We start from the raw sequence: 27506 nt of genomic DNA, 5'->3' as shown, positions 1-27506 counted from the left end.
CTGCACTGATGGCAATGGTAAGACTGCATTCATTGGACTTGTGAGGCTGCATTCATGTCAATGGTGAGGCTGCATTCAGAGGCTGCAATCATGGCAATAGTGAGGCTGCATTCATGTCAATGGTAAGGCTGCATTCAGAGGCTGCATTCATGGCAATGGTGAGGCTGCATTCATTGCAATGATGAGGTTGCAGATGGGCATTGATTAGGCTGCATTGATGGGCACTGGCCCTTATTTTGCTGCACAGTTCTTTATTTAACCACTTGTCCACCGGGCCTATTTTGACACTTCTCTCCTTCATGTAAAAATCACATTTTTTTTGCTAGAAAATTAATCAGATATGTGGGCGGTACTTACATGCGTGTTCGCTTCTGAGCGCGAGCTACCGGAGACTTCATTACTTCATTTTTTTATTTTTACACTTTTTTTAAATTTTTTTTATCACTTTTATTCCTATAGGAATAACCCCACATCTCTCCTCCAGGCTTACAAGCATGAGATCGTGAAAAAAAATTCACTGATCACAAAAAAATGTGCTGAAAAACTCGGCTTATACTCGAGTATATACGGTATTTGCAGAGATTCCACGGATATGCCATTCACATCACCCCTGACCCACCATGGGTCAGGGACTCCCAGGGACATCTGTCTCCTAAGTGTTTTTACATCAAATGTCTTAGGTTTTCTACCTCAGCTCGCATCTCTCTATTTCAGACTCATAGCTATAGTGTAAGTGTGGGTGGATATTTTCCATACTTTTGTTTTTCCTCCCCCTCCCCTGGCCCTTTACATTGAGACCGATTATTAATGTGTACAACTTATTAATTATAGATATATATCAAGCATCTGCTCCTGATGAGTGGAGTTCATCCATGAAACGCGCCAATCTACGTTGATGCCACTATCATGTCTACAGTCAGGATCATTCCATAAATTTTATTCTGTTTTATTGCAATATGTTGTAACAATCATGCACTTTTATATATGAATTGTGTGATACATGGGTTATGTGTCTAACTTTATTATTATCATAGATTATTATGCTATCTATGATGTTTTGGTTCTACACATCATATATACATTTTTATTCTAATATACTCTTTATGTGCATTGTATTGAAATTTAGTAGTTACAGTTATATAATGAACTGGTCGAACACAATTTGCATCATGGTCACCCCCTCAGCTGTATGCTTCATACAAAGTCCCACACCTCTTTCTTCAATGAATTGTCAAACAGGGATGGAGGCATTGTACCTACGGGTCCTATGTCTCATATAAAGTCCCAAATCTCCCCTTTCCCCCAAGCACTATAGCACACTAACATGCTAGTAGCAATGAACAGAGCCCTGTTCTATCCATCTCAACTGCAATATCACACTGCAAATGGCTGCTCTTAGATGAATCATTTTATAGTGGGGGTGGGTGTATAAATAAAGAGCCATGATTATGTACAGTCACCATTACTTTCCCAAATCATGGCTCGGACAGTTTTCTGTGCCCTGATTGGGCAAATCCTTCAATGCTTCCACCAATCAGGGCTTCCAATGCACTGTGTGGCACTCAGCGGACCGAACAAATGGTCGTATGACAATTCCGTTGTTCGCCGAACTGGCGAACAGCCAATGTTCGGCCCGAATTCATACTCGGTCTGAACCATTCACCCAACACTACTGGCCATACACTATTAGATTTTGGAATAAACATTCGTAAGAACATTAATACTAAAATTCATAAGAAATTGGATGACTCGGTCAATGTTGTTTGAAAGTACTTTCAATTTAGTTTTCTTTTAACATTTGATTTTCAAGTGAATTTACTTTCCCAAATGAAAAACTCATTTACTGTAAAAATTTAATGTTTTCAAGAATAATTTTCCATCCTGTTTCTTTAAATTGTTCTCATCACTGCAATGGAAGGTGAAATTTGATTTTACTCCAATAATAATTAGAAAATAGAATGAATGTTCTTAAAATGAAAAATTTCTAACAAAATTCTACTAGTGTATGACCAGCTTTAGAAACACCCCACATTTCACTGCAAAAGAAACTCTAGAAAAAAATGCTATTTATTAAGGTAGAGCAGAGGCAAAAAAGAAAAAAGAAAGCGGGGACCACTATCAACCAACCCTACCAAAAACCCTATCAAAGAACAACTGTGACAGAGGCATACAAATTAGAGCTTAATAGAAGCAAATTTTAACAGAATTTGAAGCCAGTAAAATGTAAAGAATTATCATGGGGATGACATTCTCAGAAAAAGTGTTAGTCCAGATTCATTACATGGCATTTCACAGCTGGCTGCAGTTCAGCTTTAAAGTAGTTGTTTGGAAACTAACTGTTTTTGAACTAAAAATGTCATATTAAGTAGGTATTATTTTTACAGAACATTCATTCAACTTTAATACCAAACTGGATTTCAGACATTCCATTTCCCCTAAGAACATATTATTTTGAATACTGAAACAAAGATAAATTAAAGAAAGCATTTGATAACTCAAATCAGGAAATAAAAGTTAGAAAATCGGAGCTAGTATAAAAAAAAGTATATTCAGTGGCTTTGAGCAATTTCAGAGAAAGTATAGGAACAAGAATTGTTTTTCTTTCATTGGCAGTTATTGATCTAGGAATTTGCTGGTCTATCTCATTAACACTTTTATTACCCTGTCAATCACACCAGCACTTGTGCTTACCAAAGGCTGAAAGGATTTACAGTTATTAACAAAACTGCTCACTGCCCGGGGATGAAGAGAAACCAAGAAGTTCTGAAGGAAGAAAAAAAAAACAGAATTGTAAAGTTTTAACTTAAAAATACATTAAAAAGCCGGAAGGCAGTACAGTTTTAGCTGTTATTTGTATTTTCTAATTTGTCAGAGGGGAATCTGAGGAAGTAATTTATTTTGTTTTATGGTTTAAGTCTATAACTGAAAGCCAGGAATCAAAAGAACTTTATGTTTCACTGCTTTTCCATGAAAGTGCAATTAAAACAGGTGATAGCTATATGTTATTTTATGACGAAATACGGGTTAATTGTGACATGGGATATGTACCGAAAGAACTCCAGATGAGATAACCATGAAAATCTGATGGTTTTGAATCTGATCACTGAAAGATCATTCTTATGAAAGATCCTTTCATAAACATAAATCTTCAAATCCTCCAACACTGTATAATTATGCCTCTAGAGGTGGCATGTAGGGGGCCTGTATCACAGGAAATATATATATATATTTTGTGTGTTAAACACAAACCAATGGACAGATGTAAAATCATTTCCTACTCCAACCATACCTATCTGCATTGGATTAAATATGGTGGGGTTGATTTACATTTACTAAAGGAGTAGGGAATTTTCACTTTCAAACTGAATTTATTCTTTGTAAAGTGAATTTTCATTTATCTTCATGGATTAGGTAAAAAAAGTGGAAATTCACTTTGTAAAGAATATTCAACCATGTGCAAAGTATATAAAAACAGGATTTTTGCTTGCACATGATTGGATGATTGACATGAACACTTTACCTCATTCACAAAGTGAATTTTCACTTTGCGTTTCACTTAGTTAAGAGAATTTAAAAGAAGTTGTGCTAACTGCAATCATCCAAACAAAAAGCTTTTAGTTTTTTTATCTTTTTTTTTAGTTTTTTAGTTTTTTACTTTGTTTCACCTCAAAATAATTGACTTTGAAAAGTGAAAATGTACTTTAAAAATTAAAGAAAGGGGTGTCGGTTTTAAGACCCCCCTAACTCATGGTGCTGTGACAGCTGAGCAGTTTCCAGGCTCCCATTTTCTCTAGGCAGGTGAGTGGAGTTAGGTTTTTGAATCAACCAATCACAGGTCAGGAAAGGTCAAATAGGGTTAGCCTACCTGTTTAGGTCAGCTGACATTGTAGGTCATCTGATCTTTAGGAACATTCTGGAAGATCAGGTCACATGACCTTTTGGAATATAAAAGCTCCCATTTTGCCAGTCTTGAGATCTCCTGCTTGTGAGCTCCCCTCCCTTCCTCCCTTTTGCGGCCTAATTATCATGTAAACCTTTAATTTGCTAGAAACTAGTTAATAAAAATGGTTTTGATGTATGGCAACCCGAGCAGTAGTGGCTGGGTTGTTCTTTCACTGGTCTGTTATGAGTAAGCTTATTATTATTTGATTGTAACAGCGTTATTTATTATTGAACTGTTATGTTTAAAATATATACCAATAATAAAGAGGTCATGGCCATTTTACCGCCATCATTTAGCTCTTGTCTGTAGCCACACAAATGCGGACATGACGCCCTGGTGGACATGGTTGCCCTGTCCCCTCCCATTGTGTCACACAAGCATATGTTACAGACACTGCAGATCTTTGCAACAAAGGAAGATCTTATATTGGTCTTCACAAGCTTTGGTAATGATTCCGGAAGGTGTCATTGACAAAAAGGGGAGGGTAGGCATGCTCAAAGTAGTGCCCCACGTTTTTATTAACTCCAGTATCTTGTATTCTGTACAACATAAGCATTTGTAGATTTAAATATTTGTTACTAGTTGTAGATGTTTTTTCTAAAGTGACCGGAAGTGAAGTCTTCACTTGTAATAGGGAAGATGCTAAAATAATTGTAAATATATTAGTAAAATAAATCATACCAAGATGGGACTGTGCATTGCAGATCAATTCAGACAATGGGCCAACTTTCATTTCTAAGGTATGTCAGGAACTTGTAAGGCAATGAAAGACTGAATCGAAGTTTAACATTCCTTGCCACCCATAAAGTTCTGGTATGGTGGAAAGGATGAAAAGGAACAGTTGGGGACAAGATTAGGAAGGTTAGATTAGAATGAATGACATCTGCTGAAAACAACTAAGCTATCACCATTTGACGTGATTGTGGGGAGATAATATCCAATAGCCTGGGCAAAAGACCCACCTGTTTCCATAATTTGAAATTAATTCAAGAAGAGTATTGTAGGAAATTGGTTCAGACCTTGAATGGCATATATAGTGATGTATCTGTCTTTTCACAGGTATCAACACACCCTTTCTAACCAGGAGATGTTGTAGTGATAAAGCAACTGAATAAAGTCAAGGGATCTGGATTCCCCTTTGGACCACAGACAACGGTGACCGCAATGACCAGATCAACGGTCCTGATGGAACAGTGTCTTGAGTGGATCCAAGCGACCAGAGTAAAGAAAGTAACAAAGAGGGGCGAATCAGGTGATATAAGACCCCAGAAGTGAGACAACAGACAAGCCGAAAGAAGACACAGAAGATGTCCTGGCTACTATTACCCCAAACTTCTGGGAAAACATTTTGTGGATTTAGCCTCCTGATGCTGGCGATATTCCTGCCAACATGGATCATAACAAACTGTGTGTATTGCCCGGAGGATAGAGGCCCATTTTAGGCCTGTGTGTTTTGAGGACAATTTCAGTATTAATGAGTCAAAATTGCCCATGTCATACACTGTTGCTCATAACAATATGTACAAGTTACAAAACATGTGGAATCCTAGTTCACATAACTGAAAGAAAAGAGCCTGGTGTGACACACTCCACTCTTGGAGTCCTGAATGGTATTAATTTGGAAACTGTCATGCCGTGTACACACAATCGTTTTTCGCAATGTGAAACATTTTTTTTTCTAAATGTCATTAAAAACGATTGTGTGTGGGCTCCAGAGAATTTTTAGCAACGTTAAAAATGCCCATTAAAAAATAAGAACATGCTCTAAATTTTCGCGTTGTTTTTAACTTTGTCGTTTTTAACGACGTAAAAAATGGTCGTGTGTGGGCTTTAACGACGTGAAAATAACACGCATGCTCAGAAGAAAATTATGAGACGGGAGCGCTCGTTCTGGTAAAACTAGCGTTCGTAATGGAGATAGCACATTCTTCACGCTGTAACAGACTGAAAAGCGCAAATTGTCTCTCACCAAAGTTTTACTAACACGAAATCAGCAAAAGCAGCCCCAAGGGTGGCGCCATCCAAATGGTACTTAACCTTTATAGTGCCGTCAAACGTGTTGTACGTCACCGCGCTTTGCTAGAGCATTTTTTTTTCATGATCGTGTGTAGACAAGGCCGGCTTAAAAATAATTGGGTTGAAAAAAAAAATTGTTTTTTCTAGACCATTAAAAATGGTTGTGTTTACGCGGCATCAGAGTCCTGTGGATTATTGGGTAATGTATTTTCCTCAGGACACATTGGGGGTTATTTACAAAAGGCAAATCCACTTTGCACTACAAGTGCAAACTACAAGTTCAAAGTGCACTTGAAATTGCACTGAAAGTACACTTGGAAGTTGTCAGGAGAGTTTAGTAGACCAGTACTGTGTGCCTACACAGAGGAGACCAAGACTGTATGCAGTGAAATAAAAGGTGTTTATTTACAAATAAGTGAACAAAACATGTGAAGACAACCAGTGCACAAATAAAGACAAACGTATATAAAATCGAAGGGGGAATGCCGTAATCATAAACAAAAGGCAAGCCAAGGTCATATACCAGGAGATAGCAGAAGATGGGTAAGGACGGGACACAACGGAGCAGGGAGCGGATGGATGGCCAAGGATCGGGTCGGATAGGGATCGGGTCCAGAAAGCAGGGTCAGAGTAACAGGCTCAGGATCAAGGTAGTAGACTGATACCAGGGCGAGGAGTGATTACACATGCCGGGTATATATAGAGGCTTGCTAATTGCATTCAGGTCACACCTGAACGCAGGAAGGGCTGTATGCTCCATACTGCCAAGAATCCCCCGCTGGTGGACGCCAGTACTGCAGCCCAAGGATCACATAATACCACCAGGGGAGAGCTCCCCCGGCAGTCCAAGACTGCCGGGAGACACCTGGTGGTGTGCCACAGTACTGCACGCCAAATACCGAGCAGTATCACCAGCGGGGGGAACCTTTCCTGACAGAAGTGCAGTCACTGTATATCCGAGGAGGACATGCCAGGAAGATAAAAAACAGCATTTTAGCTTGCACATGATTGGATAATAAAATGAGCAGAGCTTCCCCTCATTTCAGATCTACCCCTCAGATTTACAGCGACTGCACTTCCAAGTGCACTTTCAGTGCAATTTCAAGTGGAGACTGTAACGGTCAGGGGTTAACGCTGTTTACGATATTACATTCCACCAACCCACGACAGCTTATCGACACTCCACAATCCAGCAGACTAACCCCAATAATGAGACACAGCTCTGTTTGAGGTTCAAACGAATAGATCCTTTAATGGTAAACTCAGGCTCTTTATATACAGTCAGCAGCCAAATATGAACAATGACTCAACTCCACCCACAACATTATACAATGCTTCCTAACGAGCCTCCAATACACATCTTGGGTAGACTTTCTGGCACCAGGTTTGACACAATCCACATGAGCTAATTAGCTACAGCTGACAAGTCAGACATCATGACTCTGGCTCTTCTCACCTGCTATACAATACACATTTATCATCAATAGAAATTCACACAATACAGTGTCAATTAGCATCACACAATGAAAAGGTCTTTAGAAGCCAGACTAAGGTTAGTTTGCATGACAGTAGCAGACTTAATTACCCCCTTAACAGTCTGTGTTCCCACATGAATGAGTCACTCTTCTATTGACCTGTTGGGTTCAGAATCAACAACCTGTAAAAAGTTCTTCCAGACATTCTTGAATATATTGCGGATTACATTACTGCCCCATTTCATGTAGTCCAATATATAATTTCTCAGTCATCCTATGCCCCTAGTGGACATAGGATGACTTTAGACACAAAAGTCATTGGTGAAGCTGAAACAGGAGTACCACACACCCTGCAAGAGCCTCTGGGTCCCACGGGCCCTCCCGTTACAGAGACGCACATGAATTCAGTAGCGTTTAGGACTGCAAGCATACACAGGGTGCTGTGAAGAAGCCTTGCAGCTTACACATGCGTTTGCAAATGCATGATAACTAAACCCCTGTTTTTAACGCAGACTGTTGGACAAATTAATTTGGTCGGTTGGCAGACTGGTTGGTGAGTTGAGCTATGGAATGTTCTGTTTTTGTCTTTCATGCATTTGCCCTTCCATGTGTTCCTTGCTGTGAAGGCCAGCAATTCCAGAATTAGGGTGAAATCAATTGACCGCCTATCAATTGGCCAAAGCAACTATCACTTGGCAAAGACATTTCCTAGCAACTCTGCCTAAACATCAGGGTGCTACATTACTTTAAAGTGTAACCAAAGACCAAACTTTCTTTTTCATTTTGTATACCATATTCAATGATAAATACTGTATGTACTGAGATATTTATTTTTTCATAAATTTCTTTGTTGGCAGCTAATATTTGGATATTTCATCACCTCTGCCAGTTGGTGACCCTAACAGCAGGGACTGAAGGTTTTGTAGTGAGTTCCTAATCATGGGTTCCTTAAGATGGCAACTGCATACATAAATTTTGTATTATAATCTATGTGGCTTTGCATGCCTAATGGTATTATATAGTGAGATAAGAAGTTGTGAATGATTTACAATGTCAGATAATACATTTTGTTGTACCACAACTATTATATGTAATGATATGTTTTACCTGGTAGAATATCCTTGAACCTAGTACATGGGCACCCCTGAAGAAGTAAAGTAAAGCCATATGTTCAAAATGCTTTGGGTACCTAGGCATTTTTTTTATTACAGTCAAGTTCTCTTGATTATGTATATGCAAGTGTACACATATGCTAAATAGCTGCTTGTTTTGGTTTTTATATTTTTTACATTTACACTAATATACTGTAGTTGTATATATATATTTTTTAAATGCAATTGATACTTTTGCCTTTAATAGTCCCAATCAATAGAGGGAATTTCTGTCTATACTGTTACAGGGATGATGGCACCCCCATAGCACTCTATCACAATTTTGGTCACTGAACTGTAGCGTCAAGCCTCTGTACTCTTGAGGGCAATTGCGTGAAAACAGGAGAGAGAAGATTTCTTGGCTTCTATCTAGGAGGGAATTGAAGCCTCAGACTGATTAATGCATGCCTAGTGCACTGCCTAGCATGATAAATATACAGCCATTTTATCCTGAATACAATCATAAATGGCTCTCCCATTATTATGGACAAAGCATATCATAGATTCCATTGAGTACTGAGATTAATTAACCTATGATCCTCCAGAAATGCTGTACAGTCTCGAGATCATCAAAGTGTGTTAACAATATTAATGACTTCATTTCAGTCAACACCATCTTTCCTGGCACAGAAACAATTCAAATATTACTTTGGATGATACTTAGGTATGCTTCCAAATCCTAATTACTTAATGCTAGGTAGAATTGCAGCTTGCAGTTTGTGTTACGTGAGCTTTAAATATTGAATTTGGTTTAAGCTACAAATTAGAAATTAATTAAGTCTAGCATGATACATACGTATGAGTCATTATTATCTCTTATAAAGCTTCATTCTTCCTTTGTTTCTTAGGCTAAATGTAAGTATGAGGCCCCATACACACGAGAGGATTTATCCGCAGATACGGTCCAGCGGACCGTATCCGCGGATAAATCCTCGAGGATTTCAGAGGATTTCTATGCGATGGCGTGTACACACCATCGCATTGAAATCCGCGCTGAAATCCTCTGCCGATGACGTGTCGCGCCGTCGCCGCTATTATGACGCGGCGACGGGCGCGACGCTGTCATATAAGGAATTCCACGTATGCGTCAAATCATTACGACGCGTGCGGGGAATCCCTTTAGACGGATGGATCCGGTAAGTCTGTACAGACGAGCGGATCCATCCGTTGGAATGGATTCCAGCAGATGGATTTGTTGAGCATGTCAGCAAATATCCATCTGCTGGAAATCCATCCCAGGGGAGATTTATCCGCGGATAAATATCCGTTGGCGTGTACACACCATAGGATCTATCCGCAGAAACCCATTTGATGGGATTTATCTGCGGATAGATTCTATGGTGTGTATGGGGCCTGATACATTATAGTGCAATATTTCATATTATTCTAAAATAAATTAACATTTATGTTTTGTTTTCAAACCTAATAAACAGAAAATATACACAAAATGTTCACTCTAACCTTCCCTATTACCCCCACTGCTCTGTTTAGCTTCAGGGTACAAAGTGAGAATGACCATTGTAAATTTCACCTGGTGACCTGACACTTGTGTTGTCTGAGAACCGTCATGTGACATTACCGAGACATTCACTAAGCCTTCAAGTTACTGTACATGAAAGCACAGGTTATATCTCTGAAAATGAAGTAAGTTCTAATATATTTAGTGTAGCAATACAATATTTCTATGCTGAATATAGTATCAAAACTTACTTAAAGGGGTTGTAAAGGTAAAAAAAAAAATCCCTAAATAGCTTTCTTTACCTTAGTGCAGTCCTCTTTCACTTACCTCATCCTTCGATTTTGCTTTCAAATGTCCTTATTTCTTCTGAGAAATCCTCACTTCCTGTTCTTCTGTCTGTAACTCCACACAGTAATGCAAGGCTTTCTCCCTCCTTAAGTGACAGCAAAACCCAGAAATGTCTTTCTCAAGACTTGCCTGCACCTTTAAGGCCTCGTACACACAACGGGACATGTCCGATGAAAAGGGTCCGCGGAGCGTTTTCATTGGACATGTCCGCTGGCGGATTTTGGTCTGATGGCTGTACACACCATCAGACCAAATTTCCCGCAGATAGCGTACGCCGTGACGTGCGCGACCCTGGAAGGTCAATGCTTCCACGCATGCGTTGAATCACTTCGACGCATGCAAGGGCTTTTAGCCGAGCGGACATGTCCGGTGAGTCGTACAGACGACCGAACATGTCCGACGGACAGGCTTCCAGCGGACATGTTTCTTAGCATGCTAAGAAACATTTGTCCGCTGGAAACCTGTCCGATCCGCCGGAAAATTGTCCAGTCGGCCGTACAGACGACCGAACATGTCCGCGGAAACTGGTTTGCGGACCAGTTTCAGCAGACATGTTCGGTCGTGTGTACGAGGCCTTAGACCTCCCAGGCTGATCCCTGGCTGAGGTTATAGGAACTCAGCATTTGTGTTCATCTTTGTACAGTATATTATGGTTTTGTATTGGAAACCTGGTGCTGTTACTGAATATTATTGATGAGGTGGCAAGATGGCTGCTCAGAACAAAATGGCTTCATTTTAAAAATATTAATCTGAGCTTATTTCTTATCTTACATGTACACTGGCATACTGCATAAATAATTCTGATGACTACTGAAACATATGATTTATATTTGGAGAACCTGTGGCAAAGCAATCCCTGGAAACCAACACGGATGGCTGTCTGTTGAATGATATCCAAAAGCCACAAGAAATAAACATCCTTCGACAGTGACTTCTTGATGAACCATAATCACAAGACGATTAACTCTATGCTTGCTGTAGATCTTATTAATCTCTGATTGGTCAACTTATATCCTGACACATCCTACCTTGCATACATAATTTTATGTATTTGGTTTGAAGCGTCAAAAATGAAAGCAGATCAACTGACTCAAACTTTCTTGATTCTGTCTGGTCTCTATGTAGCTATATATTATCCTTGAATTTGGTATAATTTGGTAAAAGATTCCACCACAGTTTACATATTACTGATTGTTTTGTGTTACATATTACCTACTGATGTTTTAACTACTTGCCGCACAATCACATACATGTCTGTCATGCTGTTCAATCAGTTATACCAGGGCCAAGACTGCAGCTGTCAGCCATAACCCTGGTATCATTTTTTTCAGCTAGCGATGCCCTACACTGCAAAAGTGATTATGGAAGCTAATTAGCTGCTGAATCGCTTTTACAAGTAGTGGAAGGGGTCACACCCTCCCTCCCACCTCTCTCCGGTTCACTTTTGTTGTTTTCCGGGCTCCTCTGTCCCCTGGAGAGCCAGGGATCCAATCTGGCAGTTTCTGCTGTTAACAATATTGGTGATTGGGGACCGAAATGCCCCTGATCATCTCTATGATCTAGAACACAAGTGGCAAACACAAGGTCAGTGGGCCGAATCCAGCCCTCCAAGCCATTTCATGTGGCCCTTTGCACCTCTCCTGCAGCTGCAGGAGAGCTCCAGCCCTCCTCTGGTCCTCCACCATACCCTTACTTTCTTCTTTCAAGCAATGCATCCAGATTCTTCCCAGCAGCAGCATAAGGAAAGGGGGTGCACTGTGATGTAATGGAGAGTGGGGGACTTCTGATGGTGGGGTGGCTCTTCACATCCAATGTAAGGGGAGGGGATGCGCTGGACATCTAATCTTACAGATAGAACCGTCCCTTTTGAGGGCATTCAATGCTGATGAAATTGAGTTTGACACCCTTGATCTAGGTCACCGGAACCTATCAGCACTTTGTCACTTCTGGTTATGGAAAATGTAAACAGGGCCAGTTTTTTCTAGAAAACATGAGATCAATATTTTTTTGTTTTACTCTCATGATTTCAAGGGTATAGGAGAGATCTGGGGTTCTATAGACACTAGATGTCTCCAAAAAGAGGACTTTTTGGAGACATCACAAGGGATGTTTATATTTCTTGTGATACAGTAGCAACAAAGTGATAAAAAAAATGAAGGGACAGAGTAAAAAAAGAAACAAAAATAAAAAAGAGCCCCTGTCCCCCCCCATGCTCGTGCACAGAGGCAAAAGCATACATAAGTCGGTGTTGCATATGTAAAAGGTGTTCACACCACACATATGAGATATCACCTCAAACGTTATAGCAAGAGCAATAATTTAGCTTCAGACCTCTTTTGTAACTCTAAACTGGTAAACTGTAAAAAAAAATTCAAGCGTTGCCGATGCAGATTTAAAAGCGTGACATCTATTTTCTCCGCTTAACATAATCTATTTTTATCTCACCAAAAATTAAAACACTTTCCCCAAAAATTGTGTTTGAAAAATCACTGTGCAAATACTGTGTGCAAAAAACAACCACCATTTTATTCTCTAGGCCCTCTGCCAAAAAACAAATTTAAAAATAATAATGTTTGGGGGTTATAAGTAATTTACTAGCAAAAAAAAATACAGATTTTTACATGTGGGAGAGAAGTATCAGAATAGGCCTGGTCTTCAAGTGGTTGATAAAGGTCCTTACTTGTTATTATCCCATTCACCTGTGTATGAGGAAATACATTTTAAGGTCCTGTGGTATTGTTAGTCAGCCATGACTAGGGCCTCTTTATATACTGAAACACATTAGAAAGTATGACTGATCAAATGTGTTTTTTTTTGTTTTTGAATAAAGGCTTTTACTAAATACCTTTTGCTGTGTGCCTGAAAAAATCAATCCCAATCCTATCATTCCTAGTCCAGCAGTGCAATGCCCCAGAAAATATGGGGCCAGATCCTCAAAAGAGATACGCAGGCAGATCTGCTGTTCCGCCTGCGTATCCCTGTTTCTATCTTTGGAACTGATCCACAGAATCAGTTTCCAAGAGATAGACAGAAGATCCGACATGTGTAAGGGACTTACACTGCCGGATCTTAGGATGCAGTACCGCATCCGCCGCTGGAGGCATTTTGCGTCGAAATGCCGCTTCGGGTATGTCAATTAGCACTTACGGAGATCCACAAAGCTTTTCAGCTTTGTTTTTTCTCCGTAAGTATTAAGTTGCATGTGTAAAATTAGGGCTGCTTTTACAAAGTGTAAACTGTTTACACCTTGTAAAAGTAGACCCTTCTTACCTGCGACGATGTTATTTATTTATTTTTTATTTATTTTTTCCCGCCGTATCTTTTTTTTTCCCCGACGCAATTTTTTTGACCCGGCGCGATTCACGAAGCTCGGCGTAACGTAATTTCGCGCTATGCACGTCGGAAAAATGACGTCACGAGCATGCGCAGTACGTCCGGCGCGGGAGCGCGCCTAATTTAAATGGGACTCGCCCCCATTTGAATAGGAACGCCTTGCGCCGGCGGAATTTAAGTTACACACCCGAAAATTTCTAGGTAAATGCTTTGTGGATCGGGCACTTAGGTAGAAATTTTGCGGCAGTGTAACTTAAATCAGAATATTTAAGTTACGGCGGCTCTTTGTGGATCTGGCCCATAATTCTTAATTTCCTGGCTCAGCAGCAATGTGTCTCTGATGATATTACACATACCACCCTGGCTTAACAGTGCGCCTGGAAATGTATTTTTCGATCTATGGCAGTGCAGTGTCCTTTTGAACTACACTTGATTCAAGAATGCAATACCTCTGGAAATATCTAGCAATTGCATGTGTGTTTGTGGTCACCAAAACACATGGTACCACAATACTATGTGGTTTGGTGCATACCAGGGTATTTTTTGCAAGTGCCTTCGCTTTTGGCATTCCATTGAAATTAATGGGCTGTCAAAAGTGCTTCACACGGAAACATGCAAGAAAACTCACATTGTGGTGTGAACCAGGCCTAACAGAGGAGAAAAAATTAATAAATCAGCAGATAGGAAAACTATATGGCAGATTAATAAACAGAAGGATGTAGATGAGGCGTGGTTCAATTAAGGTATAACTAAATTTACCTCCATGTGATGCAACATCTCTGAGGTCCAGCACCAACATCTTCTCCTAGTCTTCTTGTAAGCAGGAAATCATAACTCCTGTGCATGCACCTGGCAGTTTATTAATCCTGGCACCAAGGCATGCCAAGAGTGCATACTGAGCTGCCAATGCACAGCTCAGTGTACAATCTAAAAAAGCTTGGGAGCAGGAAAACAAGAAGTATTTACTGCAGAAGAGACATAGTGGGCTAGATTCAGATAGGTTAGCGGATCTTTAGATCCGCGTAACCTATCTCATTTACGATACGCCGCCACAAGTTTTTGAGGCAAGTGCTTTATTCAGAAAGCACTTGCCTGTAAATTTGCGGCGGCATGTCCTAAATCCCCCGGCGGAATTAAAATTCCGCGGGTAGGGGGCGTATAAAATTTAAATCAGGCGCTACCCCGCGCCAAACAAACTGCGCATGCGCCCTCCGTCAAATTTCCCAGCGTGCATTAGTCTAAATGACATCGCTCGGACGTCATTGGTTTCTACGTGAACGTAAATTACGTCCTTCCGTATTCGTGAACGACTTACGCAAACAACGTAAAAAATTCAAAATTCGACCCGGGAACGACGGCCATACTTAACATAGGATACGCCGCATATAGCAGGGGTAACTATACGCCGGAAAAAGCCGAACGCAAACGACGTAAAAAAAAGCGCCGGGCGGTCGTTCATTTCTGAATCGGCGTAACTCCTCATTTGCATATTCCTCGCGTATACAAACGGAAGCGCCACCTAGCGGCCAGCGTGAGATTGCAGCCTAAGATCCGACGATGTAAGTCACTTACACCTGTCGGATCTTAGGGATATCTATGCGTAACCCGATTCTATGAATCAGGCGCATAGATACGAAGGCCGGACTCAGAGATACGATGGCGTATCAGGAGATACGCCGGCGTATCTCTTTTCTGAATCCGGCCAGTATGTTTATCATTCAATTAAAAAAACTTCCCTGCTAGAATTTTTAAAAGTAAGGTAAGTAGATGTAAACCCGATTAATGAAATTTGAGCTGGGCACATATATCTGCAGTATTTTCTTATCTCTCTCTCCAAAGCACCCTATGTCCCGTAGCTGTCTCTTGCTCCGTTCTTCTGTTATCAGCCTGATAAGTTCTCACATGTTCGCTGAGATTCTCAGAGATGGGAGATAGAAGTATGTGTTGGGGGAGAATGCTATAAATAGATTAGCAGTCAGCTTGCAGTCTAAGAGCAGAGATATACACATTCCTTCCTTCCTTTGCCTATGAGGAGAGGGGGTGTGTACCTTTCCTTCAATCAGCTGTCTTGGCTGTATGCCAGTAATCCACTCCCTGTGCTAACCAGGAAGAGAAAATCTTTAAAAAAGAGCAACTTCTAAAGGATATATAAAGATGAAGACAGCAGATATACATGTAAAACTTATGTAGGGAGATTTGTTTCATCTCTGTGTATCATCTGAGGCTGTTTACTTCACTGGGTGTATGTGAGGGTTTACATCCACTTTAAGTCCAATTTCTACAACAAGCTACATAATAGAAGAATCAAATATAATTTACTTTTAGTAAAATGTAGACCCTAGATCAGGAATGGGCAAACTACGGCCCGAGGGCCATATACGGCCCGGCAGACCTTTTAATCCGGCCCGCGGAGCAGGGCGGAAAACTGACCACGTTTTTTTTTTCACCGCCGCCGTGTGTCTGTGACTCAGAAGCGGTTCGTCCATAGAGGGCGCCGGAGCTCCGCCCCCTCTGGCTCTCGCACAGCCACTAAAATATATAGATTCATGCATTGTATGAATCTATATATTTTCGCCACTGCCGCCCACTATTCAGCTGGCCGGATGTTGAGCGCCAGCCAGCTGAATAACGGAAGCTGGTTGGCTGTGTGGAAGTGCCTATCAGAGCCGAGTACAGCCCTGAGGCTGTAGTCGGCTTCCTGAATGCTTATCCTTGGGACATACCGGCGGTGCGTTCCTTGGATAAGACTGACAGGCGTCTCAGTCAATCAGGTAATCTGATTCTGGTAATCGGTAACCTGATTGGCTGAAGCGTCATCGAGGGCGGAACGAGGGACTGGACGAGGGACATAGAGGGACGGTAGAAGCATTGCTGACCCCAGAAAGGTAAGTGTCAGGGGGGGGGGCATTTTACAGGTCACAGTGGCAGCATTTTACTGGGCACAGTGGCGACAATTGCGGGGCACAGTGGCTACAATTGCGGGGCACAGTGGCTACAATTGATGGGCACAGTGGCGACAATTGCGGGGCACAGTGGCGACAATTGCGGGGCACAGTGGCTACAATTGCGGGGCACAGTGGCTACAATTGATGGGCACAGTGGCGGCAATTTCGGGGCACAGTGGCTACAATTGCGGGGCACAGTGGCGACAATTGCGGGGCACAGTGGCTACAATTGCGGGGCACAGTGGCTACAATTGATGGGCACGGTGGTAACAATTGATGGCACAGTGGTAACAATTGATGGCACAGTGGTGACAATTGATGAGCACAGTGGTGACAATTGATGGGCACAGTGGTGACAATTGATGGCAAAGTGGTGACAATTGATGGCATGGCATAGTGGTGGCAATTGATGGCAAATTCGTGACAATTGATGGCATGGCACAGTGGTGACAATTGATGGCAAAGTGGCTGTGTTTGATGGCATGGCACAGTGACTGCGTTTGATGGCATGGCATAGTGGTGACAATTGATGGCACAGTGGCTGCGTTTGATGGCATGGCACAGTGACTGTAATGTAAAGGGGTCCAGAGGTGCGGTACTGTATAATGTAAAAGTGGTCCAGAGGTGCACTGGGCTGTGTAATGTAAAGGGGTCCAGAGGTGCAGGGTGCTGTGTAGTGTAAAAGTGGTCCAGAGGTGCAGTGCTGTGTAATGTAAAGGGGTCCAGAGGTGCGGTACTGTATAATGTAAAAGTGGTCCAGAGGTGCACGGTGCTGTGTAATGTAAAGGGGTCCAGAGGTGCAGGGTGCTGTGTAATGTAAAAGTGGTCCAGAGGTGCAGTGCTGTGTAATGTAAAGGGGTCCAGAGGTGCGGTACTGTATAATGTAAAAGTGGTCCAGAGGTGCAGGGTGCTGTGTAATGTAAAGGGGTCCAGAAGTGCAGGGTGCTGTGTAATGTAAAAGTGGCCCAGAGGTGCAGTGCTGTGTAATGTAAAAGGGGTCCAGAGGTGCAGTGCTGTGTAATGTAAAGGGGTCCAGAGGTGCAGTACTGTGTAATGTAAAAGTGGTCCAGAGGTGCAGGGTGCTGTGTAATGTAAAGGGGTCCAGAGGTGCAGGGTGCTGTGTAATGTAAAGGGGTCCAGAGGTGCAGGGTGCTGTGTAATGTAAAGGGGTCCAGAGGTGCAGGGTGCTGTGTAATGTAAAGGGGTCCAGAGGTGCAGGGTGCTGTGTAATGTAAAAGAGGTCCAGAGGTGCAGTGCTGTGTAATGTAAAAGGAGTCCAGAGGTGCAGGGTGCTGTGTAATGTAAAAGTGGTCCAGAGGTGCAGTGCTGTGTAATGTAAAGGGCTCCAGAGGTGCAGTACTGTATAATGTAAAAGTGGTCTATCTACTCTTGGTCCGGCCCCTGGGTTCAATATATGAACTCATTGCGGCCCTCGAGTCAAAAAGTTTGCCCACCCCTGCCCTAGATGGTCAAGGCTACAACTGTCATTATAGATTTATATATCAGATTTTGCTGCCTAAAAGGTTTCACATATATTTACCGTACATTCCTAAGCTGAGGAAAACTGTTAACTATCTAATCAGTTGTGTATTTCCTAGGTGAACTTTTCTAAATAGAGCTTGTGCTTGATTTGTGTGTAGAGAAAATGGTTTAAAATTCACAGCATGTAATTGCATGCTGCAGAAAACGTACATAAATCTAAGAAACAGATGGAAAAAAGGCTTACAAGAGGCCAACGTATTTTTCAACAATGCTGTAAACAGAAATAATACATTCCTCCATGATAAAATATGGTATTAGCAAAGAGGGAGATTTCACAAATAAAACATAATTACAATGATTTGACTAGCAAATCTTTGTATTGGTTCAACATATATTAATCAATGTAACCTGGGTTGGCTTTGATCATTGTTTACAACAGAAACATAGGCCCAAATTTTCTCAGGACTAACGATGGCGCAGCGCCATTTAAGCCGTCGTAAGTCCTAATCTGAGCCGTTGTATCTATGCGACTGATTCTTATGCCGCGTACACACCATCACTTTATGTGATGAAAAAAAACGACACTTTCTGTGAAGTAAAAAATGACGTTTTTGAAACTTCAATTTTCAAAGACGAAGTTGCCTACACACCATCGTTTTTCTCACAATGTTCTTGCAAAGTGAGGTTACGTTCCACCACGTTTTACCATTGAAGTAGCTTCTGGGCATGCGTGGATGAAAAAACGTCTTAGAAAACAAAGTTTTTTGCTACACACGGTCAATTTCTGTGAAGTAAAAAGTGCACTTTTGAAAAACGACACATAAAATTGAAGCATGCTTCAATTTTTTTTGGTCGTTTTTTACAAGACATAAAACAACGTTTCCCCCCACACACAGTCAATTAAAGTGACGTTTTTAAAAACGTCATTTTTTTTCATCACATAAAGTGATGGTGTGTACGCGGCATTAGAATCAGTTACGCATAGATATCCATTAGATCCGACAGGCGTAAGTCTCTTACGCCGTCGGATCGTAACTGCAATTTTTTTTTGCCCGCTAGGTGGCGCTTCCGTCGAATTCCGCGTCAAGTATGCAAATTAGCTAGATACGCGAATTCCCAAACGTACGCGCGGCCAACGCAGTAAAGTTACGACGTTTACGTTAGGCTTTTCCCGGCGTAATGTTGCCCCTGCTATACGAGGCACAGGCAATGTTAAGTATGGCTGTCGTTCCCGCGTCGAAATTTTAAAAAGTTACGTCGTTTGCGTAAGTCGTCCGTGAATGGGGCTGTCACGGACGACGTCATTTGGAGCAATGCACACTGGGATATTTTACGGACGACACATGCACAGTTCGTTAGGCGTGGGGACGCGCTTGATTTAAATGATACACGCCCCCTACCCGTCGAATTTGAATTCCGCCGGGTGATTTATGCTACGCCACCGCAACTTACGGAGCAAGGGCCAGATTCACAGCAGAGATACGACGAAGTATCTCAGATACTCCGTCATATCTCTCAGAGTATCTATGAGACTGATTCATAGAATCAGTTACGCATAGATAGCCCTAAGATCCGACAGGTGTAATTGTTTTACACTGTCGGATCTTAGGATGCAGTACCGCGGCCACCGCTGGGGGGAGTTTGCGTCGTATTCCAGCATCGGGTATGCAAATTAGCAGTTACGGCGATCCACGACGGATTTTCGCGTTCGGTACGTCGTCGCTAGTATAGTTTCCCGTCGCAATTTTAGGCGTCGTTTGACCTGCCCTAACTTTAGACAGCACACGTATGTGCTGTTTAAAGTATGGCCGTCGTTCCCGCATCGAAATTTAAAAATGTTTTTGTCTTGCGTAAAACGTCCGGGAATACGAAAGTACGCTACGCACGTCGCCGCCGTTCAAAAAAAATACGTCACTTCGCGCAAAGCACGGCGAGAATTTCGAAACGGAGCATGCGCAGTAGGTCCGGCGCGGGAGCGCGCCTAATTTAAATGGCACACGCCCATTTGAATTACGCCGGAGGCCGCCAGCGTAGGTTTTCATTGCAAGTGCTTTGTGAATCAGGCACTTGCGATGAAAACTTGCGGCGGTGTAACATATCTACGATACGTTACGCCCCCGCTAGTCTACGTGAATCTGGCCCTAAGTGCTTTGAGAATACAGCACTTGCCCGTGTAAGTTGCAGCGGCGTAACGTAAATCGGATACGTTACCCCGCCGCACAGAGACACCGAGATACAAGAATCTGGGCCATACTGTATAGCATCAATGCAATATGTAAACCTAAACCAGTTAAATACCATCCCATGCCCCAATATTTTATTTGGAAATTAAGGGTAATACCATGTATTGGCTAACTAAATAGCCTCTTCCTTACACTGTTCTTAACCCCTGTGTAAACCTTTTTCTGACATTTGTTACTTACAAGTTAAAATCCGTATATTTTTTTCAGAATATTACTTAGAACCCACAAACATTATATATATATATATATATATATATATATATATATATATATATATATATATATATTTAGCAGAGACCCTAGAGCACAAAATGACGATTGTTGCAATATTTTATGTGACACGGTATGTGCTCAGCAGTCTTTCAAAATAAATATTTTTGGAAAAAAGGCACTTTCATGAATAACAAAAAAAAACACGCAAGTTAGCCCATTTTTTTTGTATACTGTAAAAGATGATGTTAGGCTGAGTAAATAGATATCTAACATGTCATGCTTTGAAATTGCACACACTTGTGGAATGGCGACAAACTACAGTACTAAAAAATCTCCATACATTTTACACGATATACTACACTATTTGGGTATTCACCTTTTTCCCCCTTTCTATTCTGTTGGGGCATATGTGGAAATTTAATACAGCAGAGTCACTATCGACTATTCCACATGGATCTCTGGATTAACACAAAGAAGGTTACAGAAACCACCAGACACCCATGCAAGGACCCACAGAGAAAATCTGATTATTAATGTGTTTTCATGATGTTACCTTACAGCCGTATGGTGAGAGCCCACCCCTTATAGAGGTGTCACTGCATGGAGGGAAGAGACATCCATCACATATTCTTAGTTTGCGCAATTAAGATTGGAACATCACGTTTCACCTTTCAATTTTATTATTGTTTCAGTGACTTTCTCCTAGTTCATGCCTCTATATCAGGGGTACTGAATTCAAATTCACGGGGGTCCGGTTGGAAAAAAATTCTTCCAGCGGAGGTCCGAATGTCATATTGGTACTATGACACTCCCTATGATATCCTCCACTTCACAGCCTCCCATCACAGCACCCCCCACTACCACCACCACACACATGAACACACCTTTACGACCCACACACATCACACATGCTTTTTTTCTTTCAACTTTATTGAAATTTCAAAATACATTTTATTCATTTTTATGCACCACAGCTCAGTTGCGATGCATAGAAACAGTAAGCATTTTGCACCACATTGCTCAGCACGCAGGGACGCTGTTGCAGTGTGAACAGGACACATAGAAAACAATTGTTTTCTATTGCCCTTGCAGAGACCTGTGTTTTACTAGTGCAGAAATCACAGACCACCTTTTAAATCTTTGTATTGCTTCCCCCCTTCACATCACAGACCCTCTTTTACATTATTGTCTTCAGCCCCCCCCTTGCCTCATCACAAACCCCCCATCACAGACCCCCCCATTACAGACTGACCCATCACAGACCGACTGCCTAAATCACAGACCCCTCATTAAAGACTGACCCCCCCATCACAGATTGACCTGACCCATAACAGACTGACCTGACCTATCACAGACTGACCCATCACAGACTGAACGCTCAAATCACAGACCCCCTCATTACAGACTGACCCCTCCATCACAGACTGACTTGACCCATCACAGACTGACCGCCCAAATGACACACCCCTTATTACACACTGACCCCCCATCACAGACTGACCTAACCCATCACAGACTAACCACCCAAATCACAGACCCCTCATTACAGACTGACCCCCCATCACAGACTGACCTGACCCATCACAGACTGACCACCCAAATCACAGACCCCTCATTACAGACTGACCCCCCATCACAGACTGACCTGACCCATCACAAACTGACCGCCCAAATCATAGACCCCTCATTACAGACTGACCCCCCCATCACAGACTGACCTGACCCATCACAGACTGACTGCCCAAATCACAGACCCCTCATTACAGACTGATCTGACCCACCACAAACTGGTCCTGACCCATCACAGACTCCCATCACAGACCCCCTATCCTGTGATGGGGTCAGTCTGCGATGGGAGGTCTGTGATGGGTCAGGTCAGTCTGTGATGGGGGGTCAGTCTGTGATAGGGGGTCTGTGATTTGGAAGGTCAGTCTGTCATAGGGGATCTGTACCCGCTATGACAGACTGACCCCCCCAAATCACAGACTGACCCCCCATCACAGACTGACTTGACCCATCACAAACTGATCCTGACCCATCACAGACCCCCATCACAGACTGACCCCCCATCACAGACTGACCCACCCATCACAGACTGACCTGACCCATCACAGACTGACCTGACCCATCACAGATCCCCCATCACAGACTGACCCCCCATCACAGACCACCATCACAAACTGGTCCTGACCCATTACAGACCCCCATCACAGACTGACCCCCCCATCACAGACTGACCTGAACAATCACAGACTGACCTGACCCATCACAGACCCCCCCCATCACAGACTGACCCCCCATCACAGACCCCCATCACAAACTGGTCCTGACCCATCATAGACTCCCCATCACAGACCCCCCATTACAGACTGACCCGCCAAATCACAAACTGGTCCTGACCCATCACAGACTCCCCATCACAGACCCCCATCACAGACTGACCCCCAATTCACAGACTGACCCCCCACAATCACAGACCCCATCACAGTCCTCTATCGATATCAATCCCCTGTCCTACATAGCACAGTACAGCACAGCACAGCACTCCCCTCCCCTCCTCCCCACAGAACCCTACCTTAATCACACAGGACATAAGGCATGACTGCTCTGGACAATGGGCGGGACTTTTCCCATTAAAAGTGAGTGATTTATTGCTGGGACCGCCCCGCTTCCTAACAACCAATCACTCACTTTTTAACTTAAAAAGTCTTGCCATTTGTCTAGAGTGGTCACGCTTCATGTTTTGTGTGATTAAAACAGGCAGTGTGGGGAGGGGGCAGTACAGAGACCTGCCCCGCCTGCCATCCTATGTAATATAGCGGCAGGCAGGCGGGTGAGTCGGCGACAGGGAGAGGACACACAGGAAACTACTTGGTGAGACTGCGGTCTGCATAGAATGGCCACTGGGGCCGGAACCGGACCGCGGTCCGCCATTTAGTGATGCCTGCTCTATATCAAGCACTGTTTTGAATTTGTGTTTTGCAATATTTCCATTTAACGTTTTTATTAATCATTGCACTTTAGAATTGATTTGATGTTAGAGCTATACTGCCACCTTGTGTATAGTTTTATTATTGCTTTATTACTTTTCTAGTTTCAACACTTTATATCACATTCATTTCACAACAGCGCAGCATCAGTCCTCAGGCAGGGCATCATTGCCTCTGTTTAATGATGTTGCCCGTGTGATCCAACCACAGCATGCAGAGGAGGTGGTGGACTGGCTTACTAAACCATCTTTATCCTCCTCATTCTCCTTCATCCAAACAAAGACTAGTCCAGAGTGGCTAAACCTGCCTCCTTATCCACAGTTATTCCTGCCCCAGCATCAGGCATGGAGGAGTCAGCTGAGTTATTTGAACACAGCGTCAGCCACTTGCTCCTTGACGATGCACAGCAATTACTTGATTCAGATGTCAGTTCTGAGGTTGAGGAATGCAGGAACATGAGCCTACAGAGAGGTGAAAACACTTGTACACAAATTAGCAGTCATGTTCCCCCAGCCGCAGTGTATTGCCAAATTGTCTCCAGTGGCAATGCTGATGGAGGAGATGATGATGATGAGGTCACTGACGTGCCTTGGGTGCTGGATAGAGCAGAGGAGGAAAGTGAGGGTGAGGCACAACACAATATGAAGAGTAGAGAGCAGCCACCCTATTCCATCACATTGTGGAGCTGTTATCTCCTGGCCCACTTTTCACAGCTCAATCTGGCCATTTTTAGCACATGTGCAGCTGATTGCACTGTTTCAATTTGCAAACTTTGTCCCAAGCAAAAGGGAGGGGAGGCAAAAAGCCACCCCCTGCACAAAAAAAAAACACCGTCCTCCCGCAGCCGAGCTCTCACACTAATGTATCTCCTGGCGCTGGCGGCCGGCCTGCTGGAGCGCGGAGCCGGCACAGCAATTGCTCATATTGCTACTTGGCCTGGGGAGGGGAGTGACAGGCGAGACACCCACATGATGGTCGATGACTGGCCAGACGCGATTACGTAGGGTAACAGTGTGGCGGAGGCGGAGCCTAAAGCTCTGTCTACCTTCCTCTGCACGCCATCATCTTCTCCCCAGAGCGGGGAATGTGACATGAGGTGAAGAGGAGAAGAAAGGGTGGGAGAAGAGACTGTATGGCGGCCCGATGGGGAACCCCCAGCAGCAGCACCAAGGATAGCAGCCAGGTTTAAATACTTCTTGATCCTCTTCATCATTTTCATGTGTGCCAACCAGAAATAAGCGACAAAATATAATGCTCAGTGGATTAAATAAATATGCATAGCCATATTTATTTAATCCATATTGAGCATGATGATGACTTAAAACTTTTAAGTCATCCTGTGCGATTGTGCGTGTGTGCCAGGCATCAAATACAGTGCTTAATATGGATTAAATAAATTATAAATATGCATAGCCATAGATATCGTTAATAAAGTGTAATAAAGTGATTTGTGCAATAAGCTCATTAAACGGTCCACATTCAGTGAAAGTTCATGTACTGCAAACTTTAAGCGTGGCTTAAAATGGAACCCAGGGTTGGAAGATCTGCCAAAGCAGGCCAGAAAATTCTGTAGCCATTTCAGGCGGTCATTCACTGCCAGTTGGCTGAAATTCAGCGAGAATTCTGCCTGCCTATAAACCGCCTGATTTGTGACATGCCCATTAGGTGAAACTTGACTTTGGCAATGCTAGAGCAGCTGCGCAGGAGGAGGATTCTGGCAGTTTTGGAGGCATTGATGCAGAGGAAGACATACGTAAGAGATGGTTTTCCATCCCTAGAACCCTTGGAAATAGTAGGAGGCTGTTCCAGATATTGTAATCCTCTGTGACGCCCGAGGAGTTTGCTTCTCATGCCTCCACAAATTTGCGATGCATGGGTTCCCTCATACTTCAAAGTCTGCGAAAGGACTCAAGAATATGTGGCATAAAGGAGAAGGATCACTATTGGTTGGTGACCCTCCTTGCCAACCGTTACAAGGGGAAAGACTTAACTGTTTGCCGACCAGCCACCTCAGTTTTACGGCGGCAGGTCGGCTCGCCTGCGCAAAATCATGTAATATTATGTGATTTTGCATTTCAGCCACTAGGGACACGCGCACGCCCCCTGCTCGCCCCTGGTGCCGCCTGCGTGCCCGGAGGGCACTATCACTGCCGGCCACCAGCGATCGCTCGTTACAGAGCGTGAACCTGGGAGCTGTGTGTGTAAACACACAGCTCCTGGTCCTTTCAGGGGGAGAAATGACTGTTCGTCTGTTCATACAATGTATGAACAGCGATCTGTCATTTCCCCTAATCAGTCCCACCCCCCCTTCAGTTAGAACACACCTAGGGAACATAATTAACCCCTTCCTCCCCCTCTAGTGTTAACCCCTTCCCTGCCAGTGACATTTTTATAGTAATCAGTGCATTTTTCTAGCACTGATCGCTATAAAAATGTCAATGGTCCCAAAAATGTGTCAAAAGTGTCCGAAGTGTCCGCCATAAGGTTGCAGTACCGATAAAAATCGCTGATCGCCGTAATTACTAGTAAAAAAAAATATTAATAAAAATGCTATAAAACTATACCCGATTTTGTAGACGCTATAACTTTTGCGCAAACCAATCAATAAACGCTTATTGTGATTTTTTTAATGAAAAATATGTAGAAGAACACATATTGGCCTAAACTGAGGAAAACAAATAGTTTTTTTTATATATTTTTAGGGATATTTATTATAGCAAAAAGTAAAAAATATTCATTTTTTTTTCCAAAAAATTGTCGCTCTATTTTTGTTTATAGCGCAAAAAATAATAACCACAGAGGTGATCAAATACCACCAAAAGAAAGCTCTATTTGTTGGGAAAAAAGTACGCCAATTTTGTTTGGGAGCCATGTGCAATTATCAGTTAAAGCGACGCAGTGCCGAATCACAAAAAGTGGCCCGGTCATTGACCAGCAAAATGGTCCGGGGCTGAAGTGGTTAAAGAGGAGTTTATCTAATGCTTTTTCTGACTCTGGTAGGTGACAGTGACGTGGAAAATTTAGTTTTTAGCGATGGAGAAGGCATTTTACAATTTTTTTAGTCCTCGCCACCCAGGGCTGTCAGCTTCCACATCCGATCGGCAGCGTCTGCATCATATAGTGAATGATTATCTAGGGGAAAAAACAGAGATGAGAGCTTTCCAGTTGACGATCCACTGGCTTACTGGGTCATGAGAATAGACCACTGGCCCTGCATCCAGTGTGATTTCCAAACAAGCATTCAGTGCTGCTGGAAGTTTTGTTACTGATAATAGAATGTGTTTGTCCAAAGACTCCGTGAACCATCTGACATTTATCAAAATCACTAAGTCCTGGATTACCAGCTGCTGTGAAACTCCTGATGTCGCTGATTAATTGTTTTTGGGATGTGGAATCTCTGCAGAACTGCCTAGCATTGTGGGTGTTGATTTCATCTCGAGAAAAAAAAATGGTGTAGGTTTCATGGGCACATTTAACACCCATAGACCAATTTTTCCACACCTGTTTGACAAGTGCATTTCATTGCAATTTTTGACAGCAAGGCCAATTCTTGCTATCATCAAGAGTATCTATATAGGGTTACAGTGTGAAGGCTCCACCAACACCCAAAGCCCAATTTTCTGCATCTGTTACTTCTATCCAAAGTCTGTGGAAGAGACACCAGAATTTATCCAAAAACATCTCTAATCTTGTTCCCAGTGCACTACATTGTGGCCTCATCATACAGACTGGCTCCCCAAGCCGTTTCTTACAAAATAAATAAAGTTTGCAGGGAAAATTTCATTTTTTCGTTTTATAAATTAAATTATTACTGCAGCAGCTTCTATACACAGTACAGATGTGCCACTTTACATGTGGACCAAGGGGACCCCCCAGGCACTATATTGAAAGGAATTTTTCATTTTTAT

Source organism: Rana temporaria, chromosome 1, assembly GCF_905171775.1.
Source record: "Rana temporaria chromosome 1, aRanTem1.1, whole genome shotgun sequence".
Lineage (NCBI taxonomy): Eukaryota > Metazoa > Chordata > Amphibia > Anura > Ranidae > Rana > Rana temporaria.
The sequence above is the reverse complement of the archived record's forward strand: the minus strand, read 5'-3'. Positions refer to the sequence as shown.